The sequence below is a fragment of the Camellia sinensis genome, chromosome 3 (genome assembly GCF_055761805.1).
Source record: "Camellia sinensis isolate YWXY chromosome 3, ASM5576180v1, whole genome shotgun sequence".
Classification (NCBI taxonomy): domain Eukaryota; kingdom Viridiplantae; phylum Streptophyta; class Magnoliopsida; order Ericales; family Theaceae; genus Camellia; species Camellia sinensis.
In genome coordinates, this window is record NC_138963.1 from 108,100,005 (window position 1) to 108,116,575 (window position 16,571).

At 37.1% G+C, this 16,571-nt stretch overlaps 1 long non-coding RNA gene across 4 annotated transcripts; it reads left to right on the forward strand.

The window, feature by feature from the left end:
* The first annotated feature begins 608 nt into the window (after positions 1-608).
* On the forward strand, positions 609-4,735 carry LOC114274847 (uncharacterized). 4 transcript variants are annotated; one of them, XR_014364399.1, is made up of 4 exons: positions 609-911; positions 1,037-2,727; positions 4,147-4,211; positions 4,503-4,634. It is a non-coding gene; the product is annotated as an uncharacterized LOC114274847 (long non-coding RNA). The 4 variants fall into 4 exon arrangements; XR_014364401.1 differs by lacking the exon at positions 4,147-4,211 and having other exon boundaries at positions 4,503-4,735; XR_014364398.1 differs by lacking the exon at positions 4,503-4,634 and having other exon boundaries at positions 4,144-4,211.
* The last annotated feature ends 11,836 nt before the right edge of the window (positions 4,736-16,571 follow it).

Consider the following 16,571-nt stretch of genomic DNA (forward strand, 5'->3'; position numbering starts at 1 on the left):
TGACATGCCGTTAATACATCAACTATACACGACATGCGTACACCAGTCGTTAAAAATATTAAACATTTCACAGTGCACAAAAAAGTCAGCTGTTGAAAATATTGGACTTTTTATGACGCACAAAAAATTAGCCATTAAAAAGTACAATTTCCATAATGCACATGTGCTAGCCGTTAAAAATATTTTATTTTTCAAGACACATCGGGTATGTTTGGTTTGTGTTTGAGAGATGTGTTTTAGAGATAAAAAGTACGAAAACATGTTTGGTTTGGTTTTTTTTAAAAGATGTTTTGGAAAATTATTTTGAGATAGAGTTTTGAAAAAAGTGATTGATTTGATGTGTGTAAGAGAGAGATTTGTTTGTAAAACTTGTTTGGTTTACAAGTTTTGGGAAATTTTTTTGGAAAAATTTGTTTGGTTTGGTTATTTTTGAAAACTTATTTGTAGAGAAAATTTCTCAAATTTTTTTCAGAAAATCAAACCAAACGAGCCCATCATTTTTGTCGTAAATAATATGGCCAAAATAAAGATAGATGCCAAAATGAATTACTCTCGCGCCAAATGATAAAATGAAATACCTTTCAAATTGGGCACAGCTCTCTCGCTAGAAATGCTAAAAACTCCTGAACTTAACAGTGATGCTAAAAACTCCTGAACTTACTACTACTCTCTACTCCTCTGCCACAGTCTTCCATTTCAAACCCTATATGATATTCTCACCAATTTCACTCTCTCTCACTCTTTTTCTCTCTCTTCCAATTTCTCTCTCTATAACCCACAACGGCCATGGCTCTTCTCTCACTAAATTCATCGATCCAAAGTTGCCATGGAGACTAGCAAAAGGCGAGAGCAGGTTTTCAAAGACTTTCATTACCTTTTACCCGTTCTGAACTCACTCAACACTCAGCATGGTTACCTCTCTTCCTATTCCCTTCTTCAAATCTAATTTCTGTGTACCCTTTTGCTGTTTTCTTGTTGGGTTTTTAATTTTTTGGAGAAAAAATTATGTTTTTGATTTTGGGTTTTTTGTGTTTAGATGGATCGGTATCAAAGGGTAAAGAAACCAAGGCTAGAGACGCCGATTAACGAGAATGAGATTCGTATAACCACTCAGGGGAGGATAAGAAACTACATTACTTATGCTACCTCTCTCTCTCTCTCTCTCTCTCTCTCTCTCTATGTATACAAATTTAGAGAGCTCACTGTATTGGTGTTGAATTTTACTGTTGAAATCTAAGCATTGTGAGATTGTTTTACATGGTCTGTTTAGAAGTACGTTTGAAACTACTTGTTGTTCTCTTTTGAGCACTGAAAAACAAGAATGATTGGTCAAAGACTAGTTTGTCTCTTCCTCTGTTCATTTGGCCATGGTTGTATTGCTCTCTGCCCTTTTTTGGCTATCCTATTTGCTTTAATACAGAGATCAGAAGGATCTAGTTTTGGATTTTTAAGTTGGAGGTGAGTTTTGGTTTTTTTTTTTTTTTGGGTATCAACATTGTCTAATTGCACAGATCTGCCATAGATGGTTTCATGGGTTTTGAATATTTTTGCTCATTTTGGGTGGTTCTGTTGTTGAATTTGTATGTGAATGAGACAATATTGTTTAAATGTGGTCTTTTTATTGGGGAAAGTGAGTTTGAAGGCAGTGTTTTTTCTTTTTGAATTAGTAAATTTTGTGAATTTGATAGATTACTGAATCTCCCTTCGTTGCCAAGGGAATACTGTTCTACTTAAAACTACATGAGGTGCAAGCACTAATTCTAAAGGAGGCTTCCTATAAAATATTTTCCCATCTTGGTCATTTATGTCTGCCATTTCCTCCTTCAAAATATGGCCAAACGATCTTGCTCCTCCATCATGTTTGCATTTTCTTGTGAATTAGAATCTTGTCCTGTTTATGTTAAAACAAAAAAGTTGTTTCCAATTTTATTCAATTTTATAAACGAGTTCTTCTTTCCACTTGTTTTTTTTATTTGCTATGGCTATTCTCTTGTTTGAACTTGTATATTGTCTGTACTCGCACCATGAGGAGTTGAGTGCATTTTACTTCCACATTTGCTTTACCTATGTATTGTACTTGTTAAAAAGGATATATTTGAGATTTTATTTCTTATGGCTTGTATCTTGTTTGTGAAAGACACTATAAGAGGAGTAGACCGTAAGCGGAGTATACTATTTGAAAATATATGTGCCCTACAGTTTGAATAAACATTTTTCTTACACATTATATTAATACATTGTTGAAATCTTCACATCTACTACCTTCTAGGATGTTGTTGATCTGTCCCTTGTAATTTATCACTACTCTTATGGTCAGAACCCCTCAGTGTGTGACTATGTGCCTACATAATAATTACTTCTCAAGCTATACATATTAATATTTATCTGTTTTCAAAATAGTTCTTTCTTTTTCCTTTTCTTTTTCTTTAAAATGATATCTGTGAAACTGATGATTTCACATTTTCCTTTACTTCTCCTGAATAACACAATCTAATATATTAATATTTGACATTTGGGGAAGTTATTTGATATGTAGACCTTTGGATTTGTGTATGAGCTGCTTTCTTATTCATTGATTTCACTAAGTTTGAGGATTGTCTTAAACTTAGCTCATTTCCTTGCAGCTTTTGGCAGAGGATCCATCATTGAAGCAGTTCAAATCACATAAGAAAAGTGTGTGGCGACTCAAAAGAGTTGGAGATGTTCTCACAATCATTGTTGTAGCTGGTAAGCTAATGCCTTCAATTAATTTAAGCATAAATTATATCAGCGCATCCTTAATTATTGACAAATATCAATTTATGATCAAATTTTTTTTTATAGAAACTATTAATGTGACTTCATTTTTACATGCTAAAATAAAACATTAACCTTCCTTAGTGCTAACAAATGAAAATAATAAAATTAACAAACTTACTTTGTTTATAAAAACAAAGAAATAGATAAAGTATACATTCATGGTAAATAAAACATTCTAAATGCCAACTATTTCAAGAAATTGACACTTCGAATTAATATAGGCACATGATCTTATGATGAGAATTCTAATTTGACTTTATTAAATTCCTGGAGGGGAAGAGATATTTGCAGTCATGTTTTAGTTTCGTCAGGTGATTGCTAATATTGCTATTGATCTAATAACTTTCAGAAATATTTGATTTTTCATTCTAATAACCTGTGTCTCTGGTTGGAGTCATCCCCTCTATCCAATGGGACAACAATTTGCACTGTTGTACCTTATTTATTGTGAACTTGTGATCTATTTGGTTAGTGTCTAGAAAAAATGTCCTCCCTGATTTAGCTTATCTAGCTTAAGCACAACTCCAACTTGATAAATTTGTTCATTGTTATACCTTGTTTGTTGTGACCTGTGTTACTAGTGTATAAAATTTTCCTTCTTGATTTATCTTAGCTTAAGCTTAACTCCAACTTGACTAGTCTTGTTCAAGCTTTAGGTTCTCTTCGTTTGTTTGATAGTTCTATTTCGAAATATAATTGTTATTGTTATTCTAGTGTGCTAATCTATTTAGTAAATTATTAAAACTAATAATTATTCCTTAATTTGCGATTTTCAGAAGGCATGATTTATGGCTTTTAAAAAGGAAATATTCAAGTTAATACTCTCTATTTAAGTTAAAATGTGCATTTACTTTGTGTTTTATATGCAAGTTTCCATTGATGAGTACCGTGATTTTTATGTAAGTTGGTGTATTTATGTTTATATATATATATATTGGCAAAGGATTTCTATAGGAAGAGCATTGTAAAACTTTGCAATGCAATGAGAAAATGATATCGAAAGAATCATTCTATGGAATTAGTATGTCATGTTGATCAGGTAATTTGAACCCACTATGAAGATGAGAAAGTAAAATGAGACTGACTATTTTAGTCAAAAAGCCAAAAAGCCAACTAAAACTAATCACATCACCTCTCTACTTTTCTGCACATCTTTTCGTAAAAAGCCAAAAAGTTATTAAAATAGCATGTTCCCAAACGAGGCCTAATCCTGTCTGGTTTTGAAGTTTTTAATTCGTACTTTTTTATTTTTATTGAATTTTTCTTAATATTTTGGTAAATTATTTTATTTTATCTTGTTCATTGGGTTTGTGTCACCCACTTACTTATTTGGCACCGATTCAGAAGTTCTGGAAATTGCATTGTTTGGCACCGATTCAGAAGTTCTGGAAATTGCATGGTCCGGTATCTTGGTAAGAAGCTACTTGTCTTGGTCTTCCTTTATTGAAGATCTTTGTGTCTTCTAGATAGAATCTCATAGGGATCTACCAGTGAAAAACTAGTGTTTTCCTTATTTGCGTGCTCTTTGTTCTTGTACTATTGACATGGTAAAGTACTTCGATTTCTTCCAAGTTTTCCCCCCCTTTGGTACAAGTACTTTGTGTTTTTGGTACTGGGCAATAGCTATAATTCCGTGTCAATCGTTTGAATAGTTTTGTTACAAAGCATGAATATGATTAGTTATGTCTTCTTGTTTATTACAGGTTCAGGATGCTGTTGGAAGCACTATTTCTTGGCCAACCCATTTCATTAGATTTGACTATGAGTAGAAATCCTAACATCTATGGATAGTTTTTGAGGACTTTAATGAATAGATTCCTATAATCTTTGAATAGTTTTGACTAATGTTTACAAACTCGTATATGTACAATTTTGGATGGTTTATAACTTTTTGGATAATTTAAACTTAAGAATAGTCCTTTTGGATGGTTTTGAACTTGCGGTTAGTTTTTGGATGTTTGGAATGTATATATTGACAATTTTTGACTGTTCATAATTTATGGATATAGTTTATTTTTTATGCTTGAAACAATATTTTGATGGTTAATTGATATATATATATATATATATATGTTTGTAAAGCTTGTTTGTAATGCTTTCTTATATTGTACAGGTAAAATAAAACTTGCTATTTTTTTTAAATGAAAAAAAACATATTCTACGGTATGCAAAAAATGCTGTGAATCTTAGGCTACCTACAGCAAGCAAAATAGGTCATTGTATTAAATATTCAACGATTAGCAATGAACGTCGTGGTTTGTTCTTCTAACGCCCTCAAAATAAACTCATAAATTATCCAACAATAGCATGCTTAGACATAAGGAAATAAAGTATAAATATATTCCATCAGAGTAATCATTACAAAATGTATTACATGTTGACAACGAAAATAAATGCCTTATGGGCTTACAACTTTTCAAGTCAACACTTGGTTACAAAAAGAGAGTACTAACTCTATACAAAGAAAGCCATCGGCTTGATATACATGTAATATATCAAAAGAAAACAAAACAACAGAAACAGTCTGTCTGCCTCTAGCCTTCCAAGCTATGTCCTTGGAGGTGGCATGCTACTTGTACCTGAAAATGATGTCCCATAAAGGGTGAGTCACAGCCCAGTAGAAATATACTAAACCAACTATAAACAATGACTAAAATAATAACATTCAATAGATGGTCCCCACTTGTATTCCAACATATATCGTATTACAGTTTCACGACAATCATGCCTATGGCACACTTCGGTTTCCATTTCTTATTCAACTTCGAGTTTGAAAACAAGGCTTAGAACCTAGCCAGATAATTTAATGAGATTAAGACTCATCTTTAAAACACTTTCGAAATTCATGATGGATACACATTTTGGTGCTGTATCAATAACATATAGAAACATTTCTATACTTCACAATTGATAACGATATACATTTTAGTGCTATATCAAATCAATTCAAACACTTCCATAATCCACACTTGATACACATTGTAGTGTTGTACCAATGTCATACAAAATCCGGTTTAGAGGTCCATCCCCTATCTTCCCCTAAACCGTGAAGTACATCCCCTATCTCCTCCCACACACAATGTATATAAACATAGATCATATACACAATCAATCAATACATAAAGTTAATGTATTATTCCAATCGCTATACTCGATAACATACTCAAACGATTAGTTTTAGTTTGCCTAATCATCATGCATTGTCTACAACAATCAAGACTATCCTCCACCGATAGCCCAAAGCAGTTATTTCTAAACAGAAAATAAATGCACCAAATGGATAAAATATCAACATTTCAACTAGGTGAGTGATAAATGATCTAACTACACCCTTTAATCTCATACGTTCCCAATTTCAACATTCTCAATTCAACTTCTCATTTCTTAAAACTAATTTCACAAATTAATTTATCAATGTAATTAGGGCATTTCCCTTAATTAACAAAACAACCCTAAGGTTCCATTTCTATCAATAACCCAACATTTATCTCATTTCTCCATGCTAAACATGCATATAGGCTTATATAAATAAAACCCCATCTTTTGTAAAATTAGACAAAGACCCAAACTTTCTCAAAATTACCCAACAATCCCCAACATATCAAAATGTTAAAATTTAAAGACAAAGCTCATAAGGAGGAGTAGGATATCCCTACCTCGAAGTTAGAACTCCATCGGAGGAGATGAAGAAAACGAAAATGCTCTAAACACCAAGATTCTCAGATTAAAACGTAACCCTCAACGATCAACACACTTTTTACAAAGGCCGAAGGATAGGGAGACACTCTAACTAGATCAAACCCTAGAGAGAAGGAAGATCTTAGAGAGAAAGGCTCTCAAAAACAATTTTGGGAAAGTAAGAGAGAGAAAGGAAATGTAAAAAGTGATTCAAAATTACCCAGCTGCCCACTGATATACGACACTCCCGCTCGAGCGGATAATAGAACGCTCGAGCGTCAAGCACAAAAATCTGGACACGCTCGAGCGCAAGAAGGACCGCTCGAGCTCCAAGACACAAGAATAAAATGCATCCGCTCGAGCACGAAAACCAGTCCGTTCGAGCGTAGATTTCTCCCTCCCAGAACTTTCACAGACAAAGCACCACTCGCTCGAGCGCCAACATACCTGCTCGAGCGCGACCCGCTTGAGCGTAGGAAACCCGCTCGAGCGTGAAAAACATACCTGCAGAAGTTTTGCAGGGACATGAGATACTGGGAGTGTGTAAATTCCGCTCGAGTGCAATAAGGCCCGCTCGAGCGGTCAATGAAAAACCAAACTCCGCTCGAGCGCAGAATGATCCGCTCGAGTGTAACACCAAAAACCTGGGTAACTACACTTGAGACCAAAACTCAACCTACCTGTTCAGAACACGCCCAACATATCCTATAAGTTGTAGAAAAGTCAAACACGATGTACAAGATCTGTCGTTAAATATTTTTTACGGAGTACTATAGTATGCTGTTGATGTGAATGACTTTCCATGACTAGTCATAACACAGCTTTATCTTGCACGTTGTAGAATCATTTTCACGACGTACATTTGGTGCCATAAAAACCTTTTTTTGTTGTAGTGACTGTGGACATCCCGTTTTTTACCGTCCTCAAGACTTGGATGTGTTTGCAGGTACATCCGGTCACAAGTTTGGTTGCTCATTGAGTACTTGAATTTCGCGACGGAACGTCACAGGTTTGAGCTTTCCAAACCCTGTTTCCTTTCTATCTCATTTTTGGACCATGTGTTGGTCCTTTTAGCATGATTCTTGTGATGCACTGCCGACCACTTTTTGCCATTGCCGACCATCAATTTAGCCCTACCGGCCATTGATGAGGCCTGCCAACCATCAATGAGGCACTGCCGGCCACCACTGATGGCCGGCCAGCCACCATGTTTCAACAGATATTATTTTAGATCTTTTGAGCCAGCTGTGGCTCACTCAGCCATCCTCCATACACGTGTATGGAGGGATGGAGGCAAGTTTAAGCTTGTCAAGCAAGCTTTTGCTTGCATTGCTTATATAAGGGGAGGTGCCTCCTCTTTCTAGGGGGTTCACAAGATTTTCAGAGTTGAAATCTCTCTCTCTCTCTAGAATTCTTACTCTTTCTCTCTCTATATTGTGCTCAATAGTGCCTTAAAGTGTGTTTTCTCCATATATTTGGACTACAACACCTAGTCAAATACCATTACCTTATTGCTGAGGTATTAGAGGGTTTTGTTTGGACTCAAAAAGCTGGTTTTAGCTCAGAGAAGTTGTTGTTTTAAAGTTGTGCTTCAAGGGTGAGTGTCTTCCCTCTTCAAGCTTTATTTTTATCAAGTGTTTGGCCACTTTTGTGTGCTGTTTTAGGCCTTGCTTTCAACTGCAAAAAGCTTTTTTTTTTTTAAGTGTTAAAGATGGTTGTTCGGGGCCTTGTGGAAGTTGGGGGTGTTTCACCCCCTTGTATGCCTTATTTGTTAAGCTTTTGTAATAGCCTTTTTATGGCCTTTCTACCACTGAAACTCAGAGGAATTTCAGTGGTGGAAAGGTGGTTTTGAGGTCCAAAATGAGAGGGGGTGGTCCCCTCTCCTCTTGTCTTGCTTGCTTGCCTTGTTGGCCTCATACTTGAGCATACATTTCTCCTTCTTTTGAGCTGAGTTCAAGCATGTTTTTCTGAACTTTCAGACCTGCCATAAGTTTGTTTTTGGTTGGTTTGGTCATTGGTTTCTTGCATCTTATACTTGTAGTGCAATCATGCTTGTTGGCCTAACATGCTTCATGCTTTAGTTCATCATTCTAGCATGTGTTAGCTTTGCTCCAGCACATTTTTGCCACTAATTTAACATGCTTGAGGTCTGTTTTAAGTGGTCTTGGTCATATGTGCTTAGCTTTGAATAGCTATAGTGTAGTTGGCCTTCATTAGCTTTGTGTTTGAGTTCCCTAGCATGCTTTGAATGTGATGATTGCATGCCTTAGCCTCATTTCTTACATGATTTCAGTATATATGGTATAGTCACTCTCTCATATATTTCCCTCTTTCAATGCATTTTGAGAGGTGTGCCTTATGCCTTGTTTGTGAGCCAATACGTATGCATGCTTGTCTAAGCTTTTAGGCTATCATTTCAGCATATTTTGGCCTTTGATTTGGCATGATTGAGCTCTGTTCAGAGCTAGTTTGGCTGTTTAAGTCATGTATTGCATGCCTCTTGTGTGAATGCCTTAACTAGCTTTGAGTTTTAGGGCCTCTTGCATGCTATACTTGTGTTGTTTATGTGATATGGCATCATTTAATACATAATTTCAGAGCATATAGCCTTGTTATACTCTCATGTTTATCACTCTTTCAATGTGTTTGAGAGTTAAGCTTTGTGCCTCACTTGTGAGCCATAAGTTGAGCATGCATTTCTTGCTTCTTGTGCCTAAATTCTAGTGTGTTTTGGTCACTATTTTGGAGCATCTTAGGTCTGTCCATGGCTGGTTTGACCATTTGAGATTAGTGGTGCATGCCTCATGTGTAATGTTTTTCACTTGCTTTAGTGCTCTTGGCTCCATAACATGTCTTGCATGCATTGATTCCACGATAGAGTCTTGTGCATGCCACCTTAGCATTAGTAGATGAGCATGTTGCATTTTGCATTGCATCGTGTTCAACCGGACGTTATGTTGAACACAAGGTGGATTGGCCCACTTCATACTCAAAGTGATGAAAGTGAGCCAATCCCCTTTGTCTCCATTGCCTTTGATCACTCATGATAAGGTCGTGGTCTTAGTGTCTTGTTTGTTGTGCATTCATCAAATTTGTGCAAGTTGGATCTTTGGCCATCATGAATTGTGATGCTTGATTGATGGTTTTGGATCCAATGATGCCTCTTCCTTGATATGGAGTGGCATAGTACGTACATGCCCTAGGGAGACCCTTTATTTCCTCTGTTTTTGTGCTCTGTTGCAGAATGGTGTCACAGCACACCAGTGGCCGGCAGTGCCACATTGGTGGCTGGCACCCTTCCATCCTTGGCCGGCAGGTGGCTGGCAGCCACCTTTCATGGCCGGCAGGCCACTGGTGCACTTTCCAGCCTTGATTTGGTAAGTTCCAATAGCAAGTTTTTGAAGACACCCTGCAAACAGAGCCTCTAAAAGAGCAAACCAAAGAGCTTTTCGAGGCGGAAACCGAATGCATACATGTTCAACTTCTTAAAGTAGTGCTGAGGTAGTGGAGTTAGCATTTTATTTGTTTATTTGATGTACATTTGGTTTTATAATTTAATTAATTAGTGTGCTAATTAGTTGATTGTTGTAATAATTAGTAAGTAGTTTACTTGTTATTCAATTTGATTTGTAATAATTAGTCTAATTAGCTTAATTAGATTAGTTGATTAGCTTAGCTTAGATTAGCTTAGCTTGTTCATTTGGACCCTCCGTCGTGAGGGCACATTGTTGTAATAAGGGTGCGTGTGTGTGTGTGCATGTCTTCTAACCCCCATTTCTTTCTCCCTTTTACTTATCAGCTTTTGATGGTTAGTTTAGGGATATTTTCAATTAGCATACCTTATGCTTGCATGCGTGCATCATTCATTTGTCTTGCATGTACCGGGCTCGGTGCATCATGCAAACTACATCGTATTTCAATTCCTATTTGAATACATGTATCAATTGTTGCATTCATATGCCATCTTAGATAGCCGAGCCTATTTAGTTGCATTTTGCATGTGTTGCATTTTGCATTGCAACATAGTTAAGATCATGCATGGTTTTTAACTAGTTTTCTATTTTGGATTAGAGTACACTGTAAGTGTTTATGCTTTAGCATACTTGCATGTGTGTAAGTGACTGCCATGACAGCATGCTTGCCATGAGACTATTTGCTTAATTGCTATAACTGCTTGAATGCATGTGGATGAAAGCTTCATTGCTTAAATTGAAACAATTCATCAAAATGTGTGTTTTAAGCCCACTTTGCGGAGTGGCAAAATCATGTTGTTTTAAGCCCATTTGAGGGTGGCAAATCCCCGTTTTAGCCTACTTGCGAGTAGCATTTCCAAACCATTTTCGAAAAATGAACATGAGATGTTTTGTTCCAAATCAAGTGATATAGTCTATACATGCTGTGCGCATCACATAGTAAGGTTAGCTAATAAACTGGAATAAGAACGCATGTGTTTTCAAAATAACATATCATGTTTAGTAGAGGCTGATCTTTGATCGGACGAGCGGGGGGTGCTCATTTCAGGACCTTCCCCTCTCGTACCCAAGTTCCCGAGCCGAGGCAACTTTGGTGATGACGGACACGTAGCCTTAGGCACGAGTCAGGGTTTCCTAAATTTTCCAAAACAAAATATTTAGGTGGTGACTCTGAAATCTGGCAAAGCAGTCCATGTTTGGCGCTTTTTGATTAAAATCGATTTTATAAAACGATTTGCCAGATTTGGACTCTTTGGTGATTTATCAGTCATACATTTCACTTTGTGAGATTAGATTCAGAACCGTGACAGGAGTCCGAACTGTAGTAGCTAGAACCCAATTATCGCCTTCTCCGAAAGGGGGCGTGTGGAGTGGAGTTCGGGGCGGTCTACATTGACCTAAGTTCCCGAGCCGAGACACTTTGGAGATAACGAACAAGTGGCCTTTGGTACGAGTCACAGGTTTCTTAAATTTCCCAAAAATATTTACGTGGCGACTTTGAAATATGGCAATGTAGTCCATTTTTGACATTTTTTATTGTAAATCGTTTTTTCAAAGATTTACCGGATTTGGACTTTTTTTGTTTTTTCTGTTTCACATTGCACTTGTGAAACCAGATTCAGAACCACGGGAGTCCGAACTATAGGGCTATCATATCCAAGGAGACTAAACCCCTTCGAGGAGCATGAAAAACAAGCTATACACGTCGAAATGGAGCGTCGTTTACTCTCCTTTTGCACAAATCATTAGCATTGATATTTGGGATTTTTCGCCTCTACAACCATTTCAACTGAAGGTTCATCTGTTGCTGACACCTGTTTCTCCTTCTGTCTTTCAAATCACATTATTCCTCAAATCTTAAGTATTCTTGTACCTTCCTCTTATTGCGCTAGCTTTGCCATAGATTTGTGTTGAAACGGGGAAGTATGCGTATTTATTTAGTAATCCAAAGGGCATGTCCTATTTTCAAACTACTTGCAATATTCCTCCTAGTGTGAATATAGAATCCCCTTGTCTGAATGATAATTTCTTATTCCTAGTGATGATAGAATCCCTTGGCTAGTTTCCTCCATAGTGGATGGTAGGTTAGGTTTCCCTTTCACCCACCATCTTCGTGAGATTCTATCACATTAAAAGTCCTTATTTTCTTGTTAACCACAAAATTTTTCAAAATTGTAAATGCAATGCTTGCCCTGAACAATATGCTAAACTTAGGTTTGGGGTCTGAAATAGTTGCAATATTGCTACAGTCGATTCCAAGCTCCCTCGAGGGCATTCTTTCTTGCATCTAAATGCCGTGATCGAGACAGATCACTTGTTCGGTTACTTCTTGAGACCTTTGATGTAGAATCAGAAGACGTAGTCATGGTTTCAGGATGTTGGGAGTTTGCATCCCCTCTCTTTGCCGAGGGCGCTACAACTGTGCCCCGAGTATTGGGTGCTGGTGAGCCTTGAAGATTTTCATAACTGTGTAACTGTATCCTTCATATGCGTTATACTGATCATAAAGCTCTTATCCTTGTGTTTGTAGATCATCGCACCATAAATACAAATCGGCATAACGAGTCTTGGGGTGTGAACTTGCAAGCTTTGCAGAAAGTTTGAAGGTGTACTGTCGCCACCTCTTGGTCGGCCGAAGTGTTAATAGATCAATTTCTTCCATGAGTAGCCGTGCTACCGCTTTCTGCCCCCGATACTGTTTCTAAGGCCCCTGAAGAAGCTTGAGAGGTAGGGCCGTTACTGCCCTTATTATTAGGAGAAGTAAATCAAGGAGAAGTTCGTCAGCCAGAGGCAATTCTTGTGCCAACTGAGTCATCAGAGTCTTTGGCACCTGATATGTCTACGCAATGCTGATTGACCAGACAGTCTGAAGCAATTCAGAGAGTGAGTCAGGAGGTTAGTGGGCGTGGTTTACGTAGATTGGCAGACCATCCGCCTAGTGGGATAGAACCATCAACAAGTCACGAACGTATTCAAACGAGCGAAGAGCAAACAGGAAATGCTGTGGAAGGCCTATAGAGTGCATTTTTCAACCAATGATAGTAAATTGGTCCTTGAATGCACATGATTGTATATTTGCCGATGCTGGGGTTGCCCTGGCTATAGCGCGCGGTATGCGTATTCTCGAAGACATTCAACATCTAGAGAGACAATCGAACCAACAAATTCTAGGCCAAGCCATTCAAAACTTAGTAATGGTAAGACAATCATGATTTGGCCTTTAACTATTGTTATTATGTTTCTAATGAGTACACATGACGATGCAGCTGTTAATCAATTCATGGAGGTGAGGGCTTGGCTAACCCGAGAGAAAAATTGGTATGACGAAAAGAAGCATAAGATCGAAAGAGAAGGTTGATTGCTGATGAAAGAAAGCAGATATCAGCAAAAAGGGAACGTTATAAAGATGAATTAGCGCAAACCAATAGCAGAATTACAACGGCCAAGTCAGGGTAGATGTCGGCCGAAGAAAATTTTGAAGCGGCAAATCAACAGCTTGACAAGTTAAGGTCAGACTACAAGGCCTTGAGGACTGCCATGGAGACCATGAAAGGTCAACAAGAGGTCGAGCTTAAAGCGAATACAGAGGCCACCTGGAACGAAGCAAAGATAGCTTATATGGATCAGATAAACAAACTAGAGAATTTCTTTTTTTGAGAAGGCTGGAGGGCAGCAATGAAGCAAATGGGAGTTGTTAAGTCATCAGAATTATACTCTCAAGTCCCTCGGCCGAACCCCAAAATTCCAATTCCTCCTGAATTGGATAACTTGTAGTGATTTTGTTAGGAATCCATGTTATTTTTGTTTTGTTTGTAGTCTACATATCCATACTCGTTGTAAAGTGCTTTTGATGAATGGAGAACTCTTTTTGTCGCTTATTGACCCATGTTCTAGGACGTGTAGACTAACTCAGCAAACAAAGAGTCTAGTGGCTTTTTCATTGCTAACCGATCACTCTTCCTCATTGTTTAAGCATATGAAGAGGCGGTGGACGTGGATAGCCACTCTTGAACGAATTCTCATGCACTAATTAACCATACTTACTTTCCTCTATTTATACAAGTTATGGAGACTTTTGCAGAGTATAATCCCTTAAAACAATAAATTTCTCATATGGACCTTGAATAATAAGTTGCTTATATGGACCTTGAAGGCTCTTCATCTTTTTTAAAGCTTTCTTCTTGGAATGAGGCTATCACTACCTCTTTTGCTACTGGTTGGAATACTTGGCCAGAACCGCCCCAACCTTAGACAAGGAAACGAATTCACCATAGACTTGTGGAGTTCGATGACCCTTATTCCTCTTGCAGCTCAGTGGAATATCCTTATATACAGTTTGATTGCCTTTGCTACCTGGAAGACAACCTACTTTTATCGTGGTACACCTCCACTCTGCCCACGAGAATAGTGCAGAAGACCCCCAATCTAATTGAGGGTTTGGGACTCAGCCCTTCGCGTTTAGCCAGGAAGGAAAAGCTTTGCTCTTCTAACTGGCTAGAGTGTGTGAATGAGCCTCAATTCCCAACATCAATTTTATTTTCTTTTTACAATCACCAACATGAACATTTTAGGGCAAAATCCCTTTCTCTTTGAAAATCAATTTCAACATAGGAAATATCTCATTTCAACATATATCAACTCCAATTTCATAACCACAACCACCTCCAAGAAACCATTTAAAAACCATTTTTTTACATTTTGATTTCAAACCCTAGCTTTTACCAAAAACCCCCCAAAGCACTATAATCTTTTGAAATAGCAAATAACTAAGGTAAAACTCATACAAGAGTGTGAAGAATCCCTGCCTCGAAGCTAGAAGACCAAGGAAAGAGTGGTAAAAGCTCGAACAAGTCGAAATCCACTTTCATTCGGAAGAAAAGAGAGCCCACGGAGTGTTCTACCATTTTCACAAAGGGAGTAGGGTGAAGAAATCACTAGATCTTGGTGTTTTGTTAAATAGAATGTAAGTTTTAGAGAGAGTGTGTGTGTGTGTTTAGATTTAGTGTTTTTGGAAGGTTTAGGGAGAAAGAGTGAAATGAAAAAGTAATAAAAAATGGTGGTTCTGCGACTTGATATATGCACAGACCGGTCAAGCGCAAGAAGTGACACTCGAGCATATAGAAACAAAAGATTTGACCGCTCGAGTGCAAGAAGTGACATTCGAGCATAAAATACAAACTCTTAGTTGTTTTACAGACATAAGGCTAACCGCTCGAGCGCAAGAATGACTGCTTGAGCCAACATCGATCGAGCGCAAGAAGCTTCGCTCGAGCGTAGAACACACACTCCTAGAAGTTTTTCATACTTGCAAAATTATTGGAAGGTCTCAAAGACAGCTCGAGCGACTAAATGTGCGCTCGAGCGAACATGCCAAAATTCAAGGACCGCTCAAGCGCAAGAATGATCGCTTGAGCAAACTAGTCAAAATCTGGGAAACAAGAGTTTTGAAAAACAAGCTACCAACCTATTTCAAATACAACCGAGACACTCCCAAAACCAAACTTAATGAGAAATAAGAGGAAACAAGACATGAACAACTATATAAGACAATGAAACCTGGATCCAGAACATCAAATGGGTCCGGTCCAAACCAGAATCGCTATAAAAAAATTGATAATATTCTGGCTTCAAGTGCAAAGCATATGGCTACTGTGAAATCGCATTCTTGGAAGATATTATCTAGGAAAGTCGTAAAGTTTGTCTGTTTGTGTTTGCACACACACACATTTTGCCTATTTGAATTATTCTTAAAGATTCACTGACTATAAAGAGGTCTATTCATTTTTTCTTAATCTAACTTAATATATACATGCAAAGGTTAGTTTATTACAATTTGAAAAAAAATCATATTTCATTGAAGTTTTACAAATATGCACCATGGTTATTTTTATTTATTTATTTATTTTTGCTTATATACTTTCGTTCTATTTGTTCTGTAGAAACCCTAAAGTTTCCGTAGTAAGCTGGTTTAATATTTGCAAATATGAGATGTTTTCATCTATAGTGCTCACAGCTATTGCTGAACATGGAAAATAGCAAGCTACAAGTAGCGCACAATAGGGTAACATCAATAATTATTGATCAAAGATCAAGGATTCTTTTGGATGGATGTAAATTTAGATCAAGCAGTTTAAGACTGCTTGAACCATAGGTATGCGCTATCGTGCGAAGCACGACGCCTCGCAACTAGTCTTAAAGAAAAGTGAAAGACTTTTCAGTTCATAGTTGGACAGTGATCAGCTATCAATACCGGGATAAACTCCCCTTCCTATTTCTCCATATATTTTTTTTATGGGTTTTAATTCAGACTTGCACTAATAATTCGAACCATCTATCTCATAGGCTTTGTAATAAATGTCATACATACAAAAAATCAACTTCATTAGAAAATTATAAATGCAAAAATAACTTGTATTTTATTTTATAAAATGAATGGTAAATATAATTAAATTTAAACTATTTATTTTATAAACTAAAATGCGATTTGTTCTTATGTTCATAGTTGTTTGATGAAGATAATTTTTTACATGGATGACCTTCATTGTGGGGTTTATGAGATAGACTGTTCGGATAATCAGTGCAAGTTCGAATTAAAATTCATAAAAAAGTATGAACAGATAT